The sequence below is a fragment of the Trachypithecus francoisi genome, unplaced genomic scaffold, assembly GCF_009764315.1.
Source record: "Trachypithecus francoisi isolate TF-2019V2 unplaced genomic scaffold, Tfra_2.0 Contig00529, whole genome shotgun sequence".
NCBI classification, from domain to species: domain Eukaryota; kingdom Metazoa; phylum Chordata; class Mammalia; order Primates; family Cercopithecidae; genus Trachypithecus; species Trachypithecus francoisi.
Window position 1 is genome coordinate 5,920 of NW_022680703.1, and position 16,014 is coordinate 21,933.

The window sequence follows — 16,014 nt, forward strand, 5'->3', positions numbered from 1 at the left end:
AAAATCTGAGCCCTGTATGGTGATACCCTGTATCCGCAAGTTCCCAGGAAATTTACCAACTTAACAGTACTATAATGTGAGTCTTATTTAGTTGGGCTAGCAATGAGCAAGTCACCTACATACTAATAATTGTGTGTCTTTCCAACTGTAGATTTCTTAAGTCCTTAGCTAGAGCATTTTCAAATAAGTGGGGGCTATCCCAGAACCCTTCAGAGATGACTGTCCAGGTTAGTTTTTAGGCTGAATGTGTATCTGGATGAGTCCATTCAAAGGCAAACATATTATGAATCTGGACACATTAAGAGGCAGAAAAATGTGTCTTTCAGATTTAAGAGTGTAAACCAGCTTGCATCCCCTGGGACTTGGTAAGTATTGGGGACAATGAGGTGTATGGAGACAACTGCATTTATTAATGCTCTAAGGTTTCTGACAAATCTGTACTTGCCATTAAGCTTTTCATCTGGTAACATGCGAGTATTGTAAGGAGACTCTCATGGCCTTAGTAACTCACACGGCAAGAATTTGGAAGCTGGTAATGTGTGAGTATTGTAACTCATGCCATTAGGCTTTTCATCTGGTGATGTGTGAGTATTGTAAGGAGACTCTCACGGCCTTGGTAACTCATAGGCAAGAATTTGGCAATAAGGGATTGAATTTCCCCTCATGGTTCTCACCCTAAAATGTATTGTCGAGGAGTTAAAGGTAAAGTATTTAACTTTCAAATCCTTTCCCAACTGCAGGGGCCTAGTAAGTTCAATTAACTCGGCGTTTTGAGCTGAGGTAGAGGCCAACAAGGCTTGTGCCTCGATTCTCTTGTGCTGACTAATAATAGCATATCTAGCCCTTCTGTTTTCCTGTGCATAAAACAACTTGCCTCCGTTAACCACCCTTCCTTGGGATGGTCAAGGGATTCATCTCTCTTAAGTCTGGCCTCCTAAATAAATTTGTTTCAAAACCTGTGATGTGCTTTGGCTGTGTCCACAGTCAAATCTTATCTTGAATTGTAGCTCCCATAATTCCCATATATCGTGGGAGGGACCCAGTGGGAGGTAATCGAATCGGGGGATGGGTCTTTCCCATGCTGTTCTTGTGACAGTGAATAAGCCTCATGGGATCTGATGGTTTATTTATTTTTGAGACATAAAAAATAAATCCTCGAGGGTGAGGAGCACGAGGCTCAAGTTGGATTTGAATGGGGGAGGGGTTTAGTGTGTTTCCCAGAGCCTGTGTGGCCCAAACCTCAAGATTTACTTGAGACAACACCTCAGGTGGTAAATGTGACAGTTCATTCTTAACTTTTTTTTCCCCTGAGGGGTCAGGAACAAAAGTAACACTTTCTATGCTTTATGATCTGTGAGGGTGACCATCACTTGGCCTGAGTCAATAAACCTCTCCCCAGTAAGAGGTCAGGTATTCAGACAGTACTAAAAAGGCAGATGAGAAACCCAGAGCCCCTGGAAGACAACTTAGAAGATGCGAAAAGCAGTGTTTTTGGGCTTGGCCATCATGAGAAGACGGGAGTCCATTGTATTGAATCAGGAACGGAGTCATCTGCTCCTGCACCTAATAAGAAGTTAATGCTCCTACCTGCCACTTCAAGAGTCACCTGAGGTTCCTCCATCTCTCGATAGCTAACAGTCCAATGGGAGCAGAGGTAGGAAGTATCAGGCCCTACCACTTTTGAGTCTGCTGGGCTCTGATGATGGCTCCCTTGGAAGCACAGTGCATTTCCTTCGGCAGTGGCTGACCTTCTTACAGAAGGCACATTGGTTGATAACCAAGGCACAGTGGCCCAGAGGCACGGACTGGGACTTTTACCTTCTCACTTCCTCTGCGAGGGCCAGGGGTTAAGGGGCTGCCTCTGAAATGGTGGAGAGCACAAGGCTGCAGCTAGAAGCTGGGCCTCTTGGGAGATTTGCTTTATTCTGTGTTTTCTCTGCCCTATTCCTGTGATGGAAAACTGCAGAATCCAAGTCTAAAATCTGATCCACGGGAGTCTGGAAGGCTAAGGCTGCTTTTGGCGGCTTCCTGCAGATATCAGAAGCAGACTGGGCTAAAAAATAAACTCCTGGCAATGCCTGTCCCTTCTTGGAGTCAGGGTCAGTGTTAGTGTATTCCCTCGAAGTCTAAATTATCCACCCTTGTAATAACGCTAGGTTTTCATCTTTTCCCTGAGTAAGTTTCCAGACTTTGTAAAAATCAAAAAGCTTTATGACACTTTTTTTGATTCCTTCAAGGAGTCAAATGATCATAATTTTTTCTCTCTATATCCCACTTTCTTCCTAATTCATTTCTCTTTTCTAGATTCTAGTTCTCTTTTGGGTCCTAGTCAGGCACTGCTGTGCCTCCTACTTGATAGGTGTCAGGTCCCTGGTTGCAGGCTGCCACCCTGTTAGCATGTGCTCTAGCCACTCCCGTAATACACTGCTTTTCTACCATGCAGCAGGTGAGCATAAATATATGCAAATCTTGCCTGGTCAGATCATACATCAAGGTTAGCCTCTCAAATTTGTCTACGAATTTTCCTGGAACCTCTGAAAGCTGTTTTAGTTTTTCCTTGCATATGGCTAACTCAGACATAAAAAAGGGTCCGTATACCTATATAGTGTCCCTATTATCATCTGTCACTTCCCAGAGAGGGCAAACATTCAACTTTGCCAGCTGATAAGAGGCTCCACCGCATGTTGTTCTGGTGAAGCTCAGGTGTTTTGAGAGTGGGGTATGTATGTAAGACAGGACTTGAAGGGCAGGGAGAAGATGATGCCCAGACACTAGATAACTCTGGAAAACTAGAAGAAATTAAAAACATGTTGCACACCTCACCAGAACTGGAAGGAGTCTGTGTTCTTAAGGGGTACTTGGACTGGCAGGGGAGAGTTCAGCCCCAGCTAAGAAAAGCCTAATATTAAGAGGCACTTACATTAGAAGGGTAATCAATTATGTGCCATCCCTATTTTGTCTTTTCCTCCATCAAACATATAGAAGCCAATTTTAACTTTTTATCCTGACCAAGTATCAGAGAAGCCTGTATGTAAAGTATTTCCTCCCATTTAGTTTCTTAGTTTCTCTTCTATAAAACAAATTAAGCTGCAGAAAAGAGCGGGGTGGGGGGGGAATGGGAAGGCTGTAACTTGTATGTTGTAATGTATTAGTCGATTTTCACACTGCTACAACAAAGCTCTTTCAGGAAAAAAGTGACATGCTGGGTTTAGAAAGTAGGGTCCAGCTGCCCTATACCAGCTCATCAAAGATGATCTTATGATTAAGAAATGAGAGAAAACTGTTAAGAAAAAGTCTTATATTCTCCATCTTGAGGCTGTTTACAGGGGGTTGTCATAAAAGAGGCTGTCACTAAACAGGCAGATCTGATCTTATTATGTAGGGCTGTGAAATGCCACATTTCAACTCCTAGTCATAATGATGGAGAGATTATTGCTGATCTTTTCTGATAATTAAGGTACAAAAATACTAGGTTCTGAGACATCTCTTTTTTTCAGTGTCACTTGGACCAGTGGCAAATTAAATAAGCAATCAGCTAAAAGTCAGAGGATCCTTGAGGAAGTAAAAGCTAAACTGTTTGGGGCCTCCTTCCTGTGGCAGTCTCTGGGTTGCTACAAAACAGAAGCAGTGAGCAGAAAGGGGACAAGATGCAGAGCACTCAGGTGAGGGACAGAGACCACAAGGTGGACAGTCCAAAAAGAGAACTTGGCAAACATCTTCTTTAGCCAAATCCATTCTTCTCAATATACCCCAGGGCTCCTAACCTTGTGAGCTTGGCCTCTCATCTGAGTATGACACCCCAGGTCTCTAACTTTGGTCTGAGTCTCTCACCCTAACTTTATACCCTAGGGCCTCTCACTTAAGTAATAGTGGACAATCGTTCTTGCCCACCTGAATGGCTTCACGACTCCAAAAGATGGCCCACCTGCCAGCTGATTGATTCTGTGTGGACTGTTTTCCTTGGAGTGGGGGTCTTGTCTTGGTGTCCCTTCATGGTGTTGCTGAAAGATGTTGCTGGAAAACAGGGTCCTGATATAGATCACAACGTAGGATTCTTAGATCTTGTGCAGGAAAAACTTTGAGGTGAGTCAGAGAGCACAGTGAAGGAAGCAAGTTTATTAGAAATGACTCCATTACAGAGTTGGACATCCTCAGAAAACAAGAGCAGGAATGCATTGTCTTTTGTTAGTGTCTCCACTTATAAGTAACTATAAAGAGAAAGAGCTATAATTAAACTTGAAAGGTGCAGATGTACTCACTAAAGTTGGGGCTATTGGTTTTAACAATGACCATTAACCTGTTGACCTAAGCTAGTTCATTAATATTATCTTTACGAAAAAATGCTGCACTCCTAGGACATTTATATGTTTTTGAGGCTTGGTGGAAGATGTCTTGTACAGCCAAAAATATTCTGCAATTGTAATATGTGGCCAGCTAAAAAATGTGGCTATTTTCAGACCATAAGTATTATCCTTCTAAATGCCTTGTGAGTACCTAGCTACTCATATTAAGACAGAGTATTCTAGTCATGTTTATTAAACTAGAAGCTTGGTAACCATGAGTTCCTCTAACACAGCAAGTCTACTCCTCAAGGATAAAATGTATTTCTCAGGAATTTTGTGCATTTTGTTTGATGGCATTTGGTATGTTTACCAAAATGGCAGAAAAGAGTGAAATTAGTCCTCAAAGATTTCTCAGGATTGGATATAAACAAAATGATTATAGTTAATATGCAAGTTGATATGCAAAAGAAATTTGAAGCACAATGAGTTTATTTATGTATTTATGTATGTATGTATGTATGTATGTATGTATGTATTTATTTATTTATTTATTATTTTGAGACAGAGTCTTGCTCTGTTGCCCAGGCTGGAGTGCAGTACACCATCTTGGCTCACTGAAACCTCTGCCTCCCAGGTTCAAGGGATTCTCCTGCCTCAGCCTCCCAAGTAGTTGAGATTACAGGCATGAATCACCACACCCAGCTAATTTTTATGTCTTCAGTAGAGATGGGGTTTCACCCTGTTGGCCAGGCTGGTCTCATACTCCTGACAAGAAGTGATCTGCCCACCTTGGCCTCCCAAATTGCTGGGATTACAGGCATGAGCCACCGCTCCCAGCCACAATGAGGTTTTTAAATAATTCAAACTGATTTCTTGCTGTTGAGCAGGGAGCTGAGCAAATTTATCATGGGCCTGAGATCATGGGCCTGAACTAGGAGAAGACTGAAGACAGACTCTGGAACACACATGATTAAATTAATTACAATGGAAACCAAATCAAATTTAATAAGGCTGTACCTCTTAGTTTCAAGATGTTTCCCTTCATTTTGAAATGTGGAAAAGAAAACTAGTGTTTATCTCCAGAGTAAAGAACAGGGTTCCCTGCAGGGATTGATTAACTGAGAGCTATGGCTCAGGATTAAAAATCCTTCTTTTTTCCACTTATAAACTAAAAATTAATTTCTAAGCTCCTATTGACTAAATGGACCCCTCTTCTTGGATAAGGATGTTCCAAAGTTAACCTGAAAAGCTAGTTCAAGCCACGGGTCACACATGCCTCGTTAAACTCTCCTCCCTTTGGTTTTAATTTTAATTTTTAATTTATTTTTGTGGGTACATAGTTGGTGTATATATTTATGGGGGTACATGACATACTTTGATACAGGTGTGCAATGAGTAATACATAATAAAAAACGGGGTATCCATCCCCTCAAGCATTTATAGCTTGTGTTATAAACAATCCAATTATGCTATTTTAGTTTTTATAAAATGTATAATTATTTTTGACTATAATCACCCTGTTATGCTATCAAATACTGTCTTGTTCATTTTTTTTTTTTTTTTTTTTTGAGACGGAGTCTCGCTCTGTCGCCCAGGCTGGAGTGCAGTGGCCGGATCTCAGCTCACTGCAAGCTCTGCCTCCCGGGTTTACGCCATTCTCCTGCCTCAGCCTCCCGAGTAGCTGGGACTACAGGCGCCCACCACCTCGCCTGGCTAGTTTTTTGTATTTTTTTTAGTAGAGACGGGGTTTCACCATGTTGGCCAGGATGGCCTCCATCTCCTGACCTCGTGATCTGCCCACCTCGGCCTCCCAAAGTGCTGGGATTACAGGCTTGAGCCACCGCGCCCGGCCGAAAAAGCTTTTTAGCTTAACTAAATCCCACCTATTTATCTTTGTTTTTCTTGCATTTGCTTTTGGGTTCTCTGTCATGAAATCCTCGCCTAAGCCAACGTCTAGAAGGGTTTTTTCAATGTCATCGTCCAGAATTTTTATAGTATAGTCCTATAATCCTTTTTTTATTTCTGTAAAGTTGGTAGTAATGATGCCACTTTCATTTATGATTTTAATACTGAGTCTTCCATCTTTTGTTCAGTCAATATAGTGAAAGGTTTGATCTTTCAAAGAATCAACTTTTAGCTATATTTATTTCTTCTGCTGCTTTCCAACCTTCTATTTTATTGATTTATGTGCTAATCTTTATTATTTCTTTCCTTCTTCTAGCTTTGGATTTAGTCTTTTTTGTTTGTTTTTTTCTACTGCCCTTAGGTATAGAATGAGGTTACTGATTTGAGATTTTTTTCTTAAATGTAGTTGTTTATATTCATACATTTTCCTTTGAACCCTACTTTCACTGTATTTGATACATTTTGGTATTTTTTGTTTTTAATTTGTCTCAAGATGTTTTATAACTTTCCTTGTGATTTATTCCTTCACTCACTGATAGTTTAAGAGTGTGTTTTTTAATTTCCACATATTTGTGAATTTTCGAGTTTTCATTTTTTATGTATCTGTTGTTTCTTCCATTGTGGTTGTAAATTATATTTGGTATTATTTCAAGCTTTTAAAAATGATTAGGACCTATTTTGTGGACGAAGATATGGCCTATCCTAGAGAAAGTTCCATATCTGGCCGGGCGCGGTGGCTCAAGCCTGTAATCCCAGCACTTTGGGAGCCGAGACGGGCGGATCACGAGGTCAGGAGATCGAGACCATCCTGGCTACACGGTGAAACCCCGTCTCTACTAAAAATACAAAAAAAAAAAAAACTAGCCGGGCGAGGTGGCGGGCGCCTGTAGTCCCAGCTACTCGGGAGGCTGAGGCAGGAGAATGGCGGGAACCCGGGAGGCGGAGCTTGCAGTGAGCAGAGATCCGGCCACTGCACTCCAGCCTGGGCGACAGAGCCAGACTCCGTCTCAACAAAAAAAAAAAAAAAAAAAAAGAAAGTTCCATATCTGCCTGAAAAGAATGTATATTCTGCTGTTGTTGGTGGACTGTTCTGTATATGTGTATTAGCTCTAAATGCATTATACGGTTTTTCAAGTCTTCCACTTCTCATGAAGCTTCTATCTGGTTTTTCTATCCATTAATTAAAATGAGGTATTGAAGTGTCCAAGTACTACTATAGAACTGTGGAGTTATCCTTTCAATCCTGTTAATTTTTTCGGCTTTACTGAGGTATAACAGAGAAATAAAAATTGTAAATATTCAAGGTGTACAGTGTGATGTGTTTATATCTATATGCTCATTCCGAAATGATTACCAAAATGAAGTCAATTCACATGTTAATTACCTCAGATAATAGTTACTTTTTTGTGTGTATGCGTGGGATAAGAAAACTTAACTGGTGACTGCAGACTGGCCATTCCAGCTGCTCCAGGCTCCAGCAGAGGAGGAGCAGGGCGGGTCCAGTGGGGGCCAACAGGCCTGGCGCGCAAGCATTCCAGAGCCCACCCAGGCCATGTTCCGCAGCCTGGGCGCCCAAGCTGCAGTCGCCCTCTGTGTGCAGGCAGCAGCCGCCTGGCAACTGCCGAGCCTGCTCGCACTCCCAGCGTCGCAGAACCAGGGCCAGGTGTCCCGGTGGCTGCCAAGCCAGGCATTCTGCCCGGCGACGGCGGCTGCACAGGGGCGAGAACTAATAACCTGGCGCTCAACCCCATCGGGGTGACTGCCTAGTGCCCATGCCAGCGGCCCCGAACTCCCTGCGGTGGAGGACTGGGGCGGAAGGCACGTCCTGGGGACCCTCAGTCTGGGCGCGTTGGCGATCCGGGGCCTCCCAGGCCATGCTCCTCCAGCCCGCCTGAGCACCCAAGCTGCAGCCGCCTTCTGTGTGCAGGCAGCAGCCTCCAGGCAACCCCCGAGCCCGCCCGCACTCCCAACATCTCAGAACCGGGGCCAGATGTCCCAGCCGCTGCGGCCAAGCCAGGCGGCCTGCCCGGGGGAGGCTGCACAGAGGCGGGAACCCACCCTCAGCCTCATTCCCCGTGGCTGCAGAGGGCCCCTGGCTAGCGGTCCCGAGCTGCGGCAGAGGAGGAGCCCGGCGGGGGCAGGCCCGGCAGGCCCTCAAGACAGGTGCACTCGCCATCCAGAGGCCGCCCGGGCCATGCTCCGCGGCCCGGCGTTCTAACTGCGGGCGCCCTCTGCCTGCTCGTAGCAGCCGCCTGGCCACTCCCAAGCTCGCTGGCGCTCACGGCCTCGCAGAACCGGGGCCAGATGTCGCCGTGGCTGCCGCCAGGCCAGGAGATCTGCTCGGCGGCGGCTGCACCGGGGCGGGAGCTGGCCCTCAGCCCCATCCCCGGTGGCTGCGGAGGGCCCCTGCCAGCGGCCCGGATCTCTCTTCAGAGGAGGAGTGGGGCGGGGGTCATGGCCAGGCGGACCCTCAAGCCGCGGGGGCGGCGCGCGTGTGATTCCGGGACGTCCCAGGCGAGCCCAGGAGAACCCGCAAGCCCGCGGCCCCTGCGCTCGACCTGCAGCCGCGCCCTGCCGGCCGCCCCCTGTCGGCCTCCCCCCGCCGGCCGCGGGGGCTTGGGAGCTGCTTCCGGCGTCCGCGCCGGCGCCGAGGGGCAGGCGCGCGCCTAACGGCTTCGCTAGGCTCCTTCTGTCTGAGAGGTCGGAGGCTGCGAGTGTCGCTGCTGAAGGCTGTGGTGGGTGGGCCGGGCTGGGTCGCGGATTCTGAGCTACATCGCGGGTTTGGGGCTGGGGTGAGGGTGGAAAGGCCACGAGGAGCCGCTGCGGCTCAGGAGCCGGTGGTGGGCATCTGAGAAGTCGCCCCATGAGGAAGCTCTTCAGCTTCGGGAGAGGCCTGGGCCAGGCGATCCTGGGCTCCGTCCACCACCGGTACGCGGGTCCCGGGTCCCACACCAGGGAGGCGGAACTGCGGAAGACCCACAGGGTGGCCATCAGGGGCGACGCCATGGAGGTGGAGCTGCCTGGCGCGCAGGAGCCGGGACGTGGATGCCTGCGACGGGAAGGACAGGTGGCGGGGGCTCAGCCCGGGGTGGGAGGGGGTCCCCAGGCCCGGCTTCCCCGCAGCTCCAGAGACGAGGCCCTTGGAGGGTGCGGGGCATCCTCGGAGCAGCGGAGCCAAACGGAGCCTCAGCTGCTTTCCATCGCTGGCAATTCCCTGCCTGGAGCTCTTGGTGGAGAATTTGAGTGATTTAACTCACAAAGTTGAGCATATACACGTTTAAAACATGGGGTCGCGGAGGTGCCTAATGAGAACTCATTCCCATGTCAAAAATACCGTGAGTCATGTTCAGTAGGCGAGAAGTTCTCAGATAAAAGCCTGGGTCGGTTTTACATCCGAATCCACCCATGTAGATAGGCTGTTTACTGGGGCTTCTCAGAGGGACACTTGGAAGTGGGAGGTGGGTTCCTTGAATGGGAAGACTCCGTTTTCTCAAAACATGAGCTCTTTCTATGTTTATCAGTTTTACATAAACCGAATGAAAATATCAAGGATTTATCATTTTTGCATGACACCTGCTGTCTATCTTACTATTGTGATGACATTAAAAAATTTTTATAACGGAGTGAAAAAGACTTGCTCCTCTAGATATCAACATGTGCTATTAATTCCCACAATTGTTTACTAACAGCGGAAAAGACGTAAGTACATGGAACAGAATGGAAATCCAGAAACACTGAAATATATGTAAGATATAGATGTAAGGATTGATAATGGTAATATTTCAGATGAGTAGGAAGGGTTGAGTTATTAATACAATGCCTGCTCTTTGAAGAAAACTAATGAAATTTTATGTCACAAAAATGAGTTCCTGATGGAATACAGATTGAAATTTTTACACATGCAAAATGAGAAAAGTACCAGAAGGAAACACAAATGCTTATTTATAAAGGTACATTTTACTTTGCCAAAGGCCGTCCTAAGAATGACCTCACAAGAAGGCATTCTGAAGGTTGATTTAGCAAACTAAAAATTAAAACCCCGAGGCCGGGCACGGTGGCTCACCCCTGTAATCCCAGCACTTTGGGAGGCTGAGGTGGGCAGATCATGAGGTCAGGAGATCGAGACCATCCTTGCTAACACAATGAAACCCCATCTCTACTAAAAATACAAAAAATTAGCCTGGCATGGTGGCATGCGCCTGTAGTCCCAGCTACTCCGGAGGCTGAGGCAGGAGAATCGCTTGAACCTGGGAGGTGGAAGTTGCAGTGAGCCGAGATGGCGCCACTGCACTCCAGCCTGGGCTACACAGTGAGACTGTCTCCAAAAAAAAAAAAAATTAAAACCCCCATGTGTGTCAGAAAAAAATTAACAAAAGATAACATACTTGAAAAATATTTACTATGTATATGTTTTTACTAATATATATAAAAATAGATATTCAGATGAAAAGTGTGTCTTCATCCTACAGGGAATTTTTTTATTATATATATTATTATATATAACTATACATATAAAGAATTGTATATATTACTGATATATATACACAGATAAAAAGCACATCTTCATTTTACAAGGAAATCTTTCAAATCAAATCCACAAGAAAATAATTCTAAAAGTGAGCAAAGTACTGTTTTGCAGCTCCACAAGTTACGTTTGTACATAGGAAAAAATCCTTAGTGTTTCTCGTAAAAGAATTTAAGTTAAAAGAGGAATGAGACTATGTTCTATCCACATTGTTTGTGAGAATAAAGAGCAGTGGTACTTATGCTGCTTAAAGTTTAAGTTGCTGATGACTTTTCAATAGATAATTTGGTGGTAATTATATGCCCTTTACCCATCAATTCCATTGTATTAAAATACCTTTAGAAAATAGAGATACATGTACTTTGTTTTTCTCAGCATTTATGTTAACAAGAACCCACAGAATGTGTCCTATAGAAATATGGGAGGTTCCCTTGATGCCAGGAATTTGAGACCAGCCTGGGCAACAAAACGAGATTCTTTCTACAAATTTTTTTTTATGATTAGCTGAGCATGCTGGTGTGCTCCTGTGGTCCCAGCTACTCGGGAGGCCGAGGCAGGAGAATCACTTGAGTCTAGGAGTTCCAGGTTGCAGTGAGGTAATATATGAAATATATGTAATACATCATTACACTCCAGCCTGGGCGACAGAGCAAGACCCTGTCTCAAAAAAACAACAGTCTAACAATTATTGAGTTGTTGAGTTGTTGCTTGTTCTAGAAATGGTCCTAAATACTTTACATAGATTCCCATTGAAGCATCACAATGGTGTCCTGTGAGCTAGCTGCTATTGTCATCTTTATTTTATTAATGAGGAAAATGAAGCACAGAAAGGCTAAGCAATAGCTCGTAAGTGACTGAGTTCCAAGTAGAACTCAAGCCGTAGTTGAACTGAATCCAAACACCAAGCTCATTCTATCCAAATAGGCTGCTGTTTCGTTAAGGTAGTGAGCAATAAGAGCTAATAAATATTGTACTTTCTTCAATAGAAAATTACTTGTTTTGAAGGCAGAGGAATAACATGCTCTTCAATGTTTACAGTTACATAAACCAGTGTAGGTTTTGAGATCTTGCACTCGTTTCCTGAAAACTCTCACTCTCCTAGGACTGCTCTACATTTGGCCTGTGCGCATGGCTGTGTGGAAGTGCTTACTCTCTTACTGAGCAGAAAATGCCAGATTGACATCTGTGACAGACTAAACGGGATGCCTTTCATGAAGGTGTATAGTAGCCAAGTCTTTTGGCATGAAATAGATTTCACTAAATACATAGAATTAAAATGAATTTATCTCATTTAAATATAACAGGTTGGTGAAACCTGTGGAATATGTGTTTTCAATTCTTAGAATTTATAGTCTGATTTTTCATCTAACACTGATAGGCTGTACATTGCCAGGAAGAGACGTGTTCCATTATTCTGCTGGAACATGGTGCCAATCTAAACATTAAGGATGTCTATGGCAATACTGTTCTTCATGATGTTAAACATTAAGGATGTCTACGGCAACACTGCTCTTCATGATGCTGTGTATAATAAGGGGACTTCACTGGCAGGAAAACTGCTTTTCTACCATGCAAATATTGAAGCACTAAACTATAGATCAATCAACTTTCTTTTCAAAATATTTGTTTTAACAATGACAGGTAAGAGTCAATTTTTCATATTTGGAAGATCAGACATTCCTGAATGAAAATATTTCAAAATAGCTGAATAGTCTAAGATTTTACTTTAAATATTGATACTTTTAAAGAAGCATTAGAGGGCACAGCTTGTTTAGTGCACTTATGGGACATATTTGAGAATTTTTCAAGGGGAAACTTCAAGTATTTGTTTCCTACCCCAGGTGTATTTTTTTCTAATTATGTAAAACACACACACGAAAAGAACTTACCCTGCAAATAGGCTTTATCTTAAAACTCAGAACAAAACTAAAGCGACTTGCTGCTGCTGACAGTTTTCTCAAAAAAAACTGCTGTGCCTTTCAGTGCAAGGTTTAAGAGGGAAAAATGGGGAGGGAAAGGGAGAGCAATCAAAAACATGCAGGTCACTTGGAAATTAGGTAATGAGGAAAAATGCCAATAAGAGGTTTTGTTTTTTAGTTTGTTGTTTTTCCAGTTTATGTATAAAGTGCTCTTCAGCTTTGGGGTAATCATTTTTGGTTTGGTAAACAGAGTGATTGAAACTTGCCTAAACATTAATTTTTAGAGGACTCAGGAAACCAGATTGGCCATGGATAGATGGTGATGAAGTGAGAAACACTTCAGCAAAGAATGGAACAAATTAGTGACTGACTTATCACCCATCGTGGCAAAAATAGCCACTTAGCTAAGAGTCAGCTCTCCTCTCAAATCTAGAATGTCTTGGTGGAAAGTGGGAGATAAGGAGCTTATAAATAGCTAAATCAAGTGGGATTTTGAGTTTACTTGTCCCTGTTCTACCCATACCCAGGAAAATTAACTGTGTTAATAAATAACTCTATCTCATACTCTTTTCTCTTTTTGGCCACATCTCAAGCTGATAAAGGATATTGACGGTGTGGGTGAGTGATGAAACTGGGAGTGCGTGTGTGTGCTGCCAAGGCTCTGTCTTTCATGGCTTTCCTGATGGGCTCACTGACCTTTCTTCATCACCAGGAGGATGTTCTGGCAGGAGTTCCGTTTTTGCAGTTAACCCCCCTTGTCTACATGTGCCAGCCCCGTGTTTTTAGCACCCGAGTCTCCCTGACAGGTTCCTTCAGTGCACCCCACGTGCTGACAATGACTCCGTGTTTCCTAGAATGCGATGAAGACTTGTGTGAGAATCCGCTCAAGATGCTAACTGAGATGTTACTGGGCTCTTTTGAGGTAAAGTCTTTTGTTTATCTGAGGTGGGAATTTTGTTTCTCTTGCTTTGCATATAAATTGCAGTAAGATATGATAATCTTACTATGTACATTATGGATGCCTTACAGAATTTCTTTGTGGGCAGCTGAAAATGAGAGTTTATTACCCAGAAGAATGAATTCAAGATGGCATTTGTAGGTGACAGGTTCACCTAAACACTCTATGACAGTAAGCATTTTCCATGGAAGTTCTTTCTTCTTGAAAAGAATGGTGAATATGCAGTGAAAATAAACTTGAAAATCGGGCACAAAAATCTTGGGCCTTTGCACGTGTCCTGTAGGCTTTATTTGGGGCCCTTGTGTTGACTATTTTCACTATTTCCATTGAGTTTTCTAATGTCAACAAGTGCAGTAGAGACCTGAGCACACAGGACACAGTGTGGTTTGACTCTCGTAATGTTTTTCTTTTTTCTAATTGCAGAAGAGCTTTGGCTTAGAGACAGAAGGTATGTATTCTGGGATAGCTTTTTTAAAAATTGTTTTTATTTTACTTGAAAGTCTGGGATGCATGTGTAGAATGGCACGTTTGTTACATAGGTATAAATGTGTTGTGGTGGTTTGCGGCACCTATCAACATGTCATCTAGGTTTACTGCTCAGCATGCTTTAGGTATTTATACTAATGCTCTCCCTTGCCTTGCCCCCTAGGCCCCAGGAATTACTTTTTTGCTAAGGAAATATCTTATTTTTTGAGAAAGGTGGCACTTTTTACCATGCATTTGGTGGAGAATTTCTCTGGAGCTTCCTAACAGAAATGAGGTTTTAGGCAGTTTGGTATTAAAAACAGTAAGACTTCGGTACAGAATTGTGACCATCTTTTTGTAGTCTGTGCAGGAAGTGGTGTCCCGTACATGAAAGAGGGTGGTGGGCATCAGGTTTGGGAGGTGTGGAGGAGAGAGTCTGTGGAGGTGATTGTGTCTTTGGGAGTTTTTGTGCATGATAAAGGCACAACACAAGGATTAATTTTTTTAATATAAACTATTCCATCACCCTGCACACTTTACATAAATCAGCCCATTCATTCTCCACCACAGTTGTCTGAAGTTAATTTAATATCCCCAGTCATCAGATACTGGTTGGGGAGGGATGAATTTCTCAACATCTGGCTTTCTCAGTAGAGGAGGGAAATGGGAAATCAGAAGTGGGTGGAAGGTTGATTCTCTGGGCTACTGTCCTGTATTGATCTCACAGCCCTGGTATAACTCATCAGTCTGGCAGACTTTGAGCACCTAGGTGTGCATGTGGAAGTTTGATAGCGTATAGACATTCTAAGCACTGTCTGTCATCATAGGATGGTCTTAATGGTTGCATAACCCAGAATTAGAGTTGGGATGTTTTACAGTGGACTTTGGTGTGGTCAGAAATGTGAAACACACATGGCGAGGTCACAGGCTTTTTGTTCAGTGGTCGTGTTATTCCTGAGATCCTGTTTAAAAGCAGAGAACAGGCTGGGTGTGGTGGGTCACGCCCGTAATCCCAGCACTTTGGGAGGCCGAGGCGGGTGAATCACTTGCGGTCAGGAGTTACAGAGCAGCCTGGCTAACAATGTCTCTACTAAAAAGAGAAAAATTAACTGAGTGTGGTGGCAGGTGCCCGTAATCAGAGCTACCCAGGAGGCTGAGGCAGGAGAATCACTTGAACCTGGGAGACGGAGGTTGCAGTGAGCCCTGATCATGCCACTGCACTCTACCCTGGGTAATAGAGTGAGATTTTATCTCAAAAAAATAAAAAAAAGAAAGAAAGAAAGAAAAAGAAAACAAAACCGGATGACAATCATGGGCAATATTCTATTATGTTTAATAACACGATTGCCACAAGTATCACATATGCCCTAATTCAGGCAGGGTGGCTGCTCCACACTAGTTGCAGGGAAGGTGAGAAGCGACTCTGCTTCAGTGCAAGGTGAGCTCAGCAAAGGGAGCGGAGTCCAGGTGGTCCTTGCAGCTTTCCCGTGTGACCCTTGAGACATCACGTCTCCTGTTTCTCTGAGATAGTCTTGGAATTATTAGTCTCAAACTCTGTTTTGTTTTACTTATGTGTGGAGGAATCCTGGCCGTGGCTGGTCACTGGGAGGGCAAGGACTATGTCCTCCTCATTCCTTCTCATCCCAGAGCGCAGCCCTGGCCAGCCCATCTTGGGCCCCAGTAATGTTCCAGTGCTTCTAACCCCTTTGCTGAGATCCAGCGCCAGTGTGAAAAGGCTTCCTGCTCATCTTCTTCAATCTATTGTTTCTCATGGTAATCTAGAAACCTGAGTGGGTTCTGATCCAAGGTCACAGGAGAACAGGGGGGCTCCTGAAGTCACCGAAGTTTCCCCTCATGTCTACGCTGGCTGCCTTGGTTCAGCTTTTCTGCTGCAGAAGATGCTCTCTTTCTGTTTACAAGTCCTCCTTTGATGGACCAGGCGTTTTTATTCTTGTTGTG

At 44.1% G+C, this 16,014-nt stretch overlaps 1 pseudogene; it reads left to right on the plus strand.

Moving 5' to 3' along the window:
- The first annotated feature begins 680 nt into the window (after window positions 1-680).
- On the plus strand, window positions 681-8,704 carry LOC117085171 (annotated as a pseudogene).
- Window positions 8,705-16,014: the final 7,310 nt, after the last annotated feature.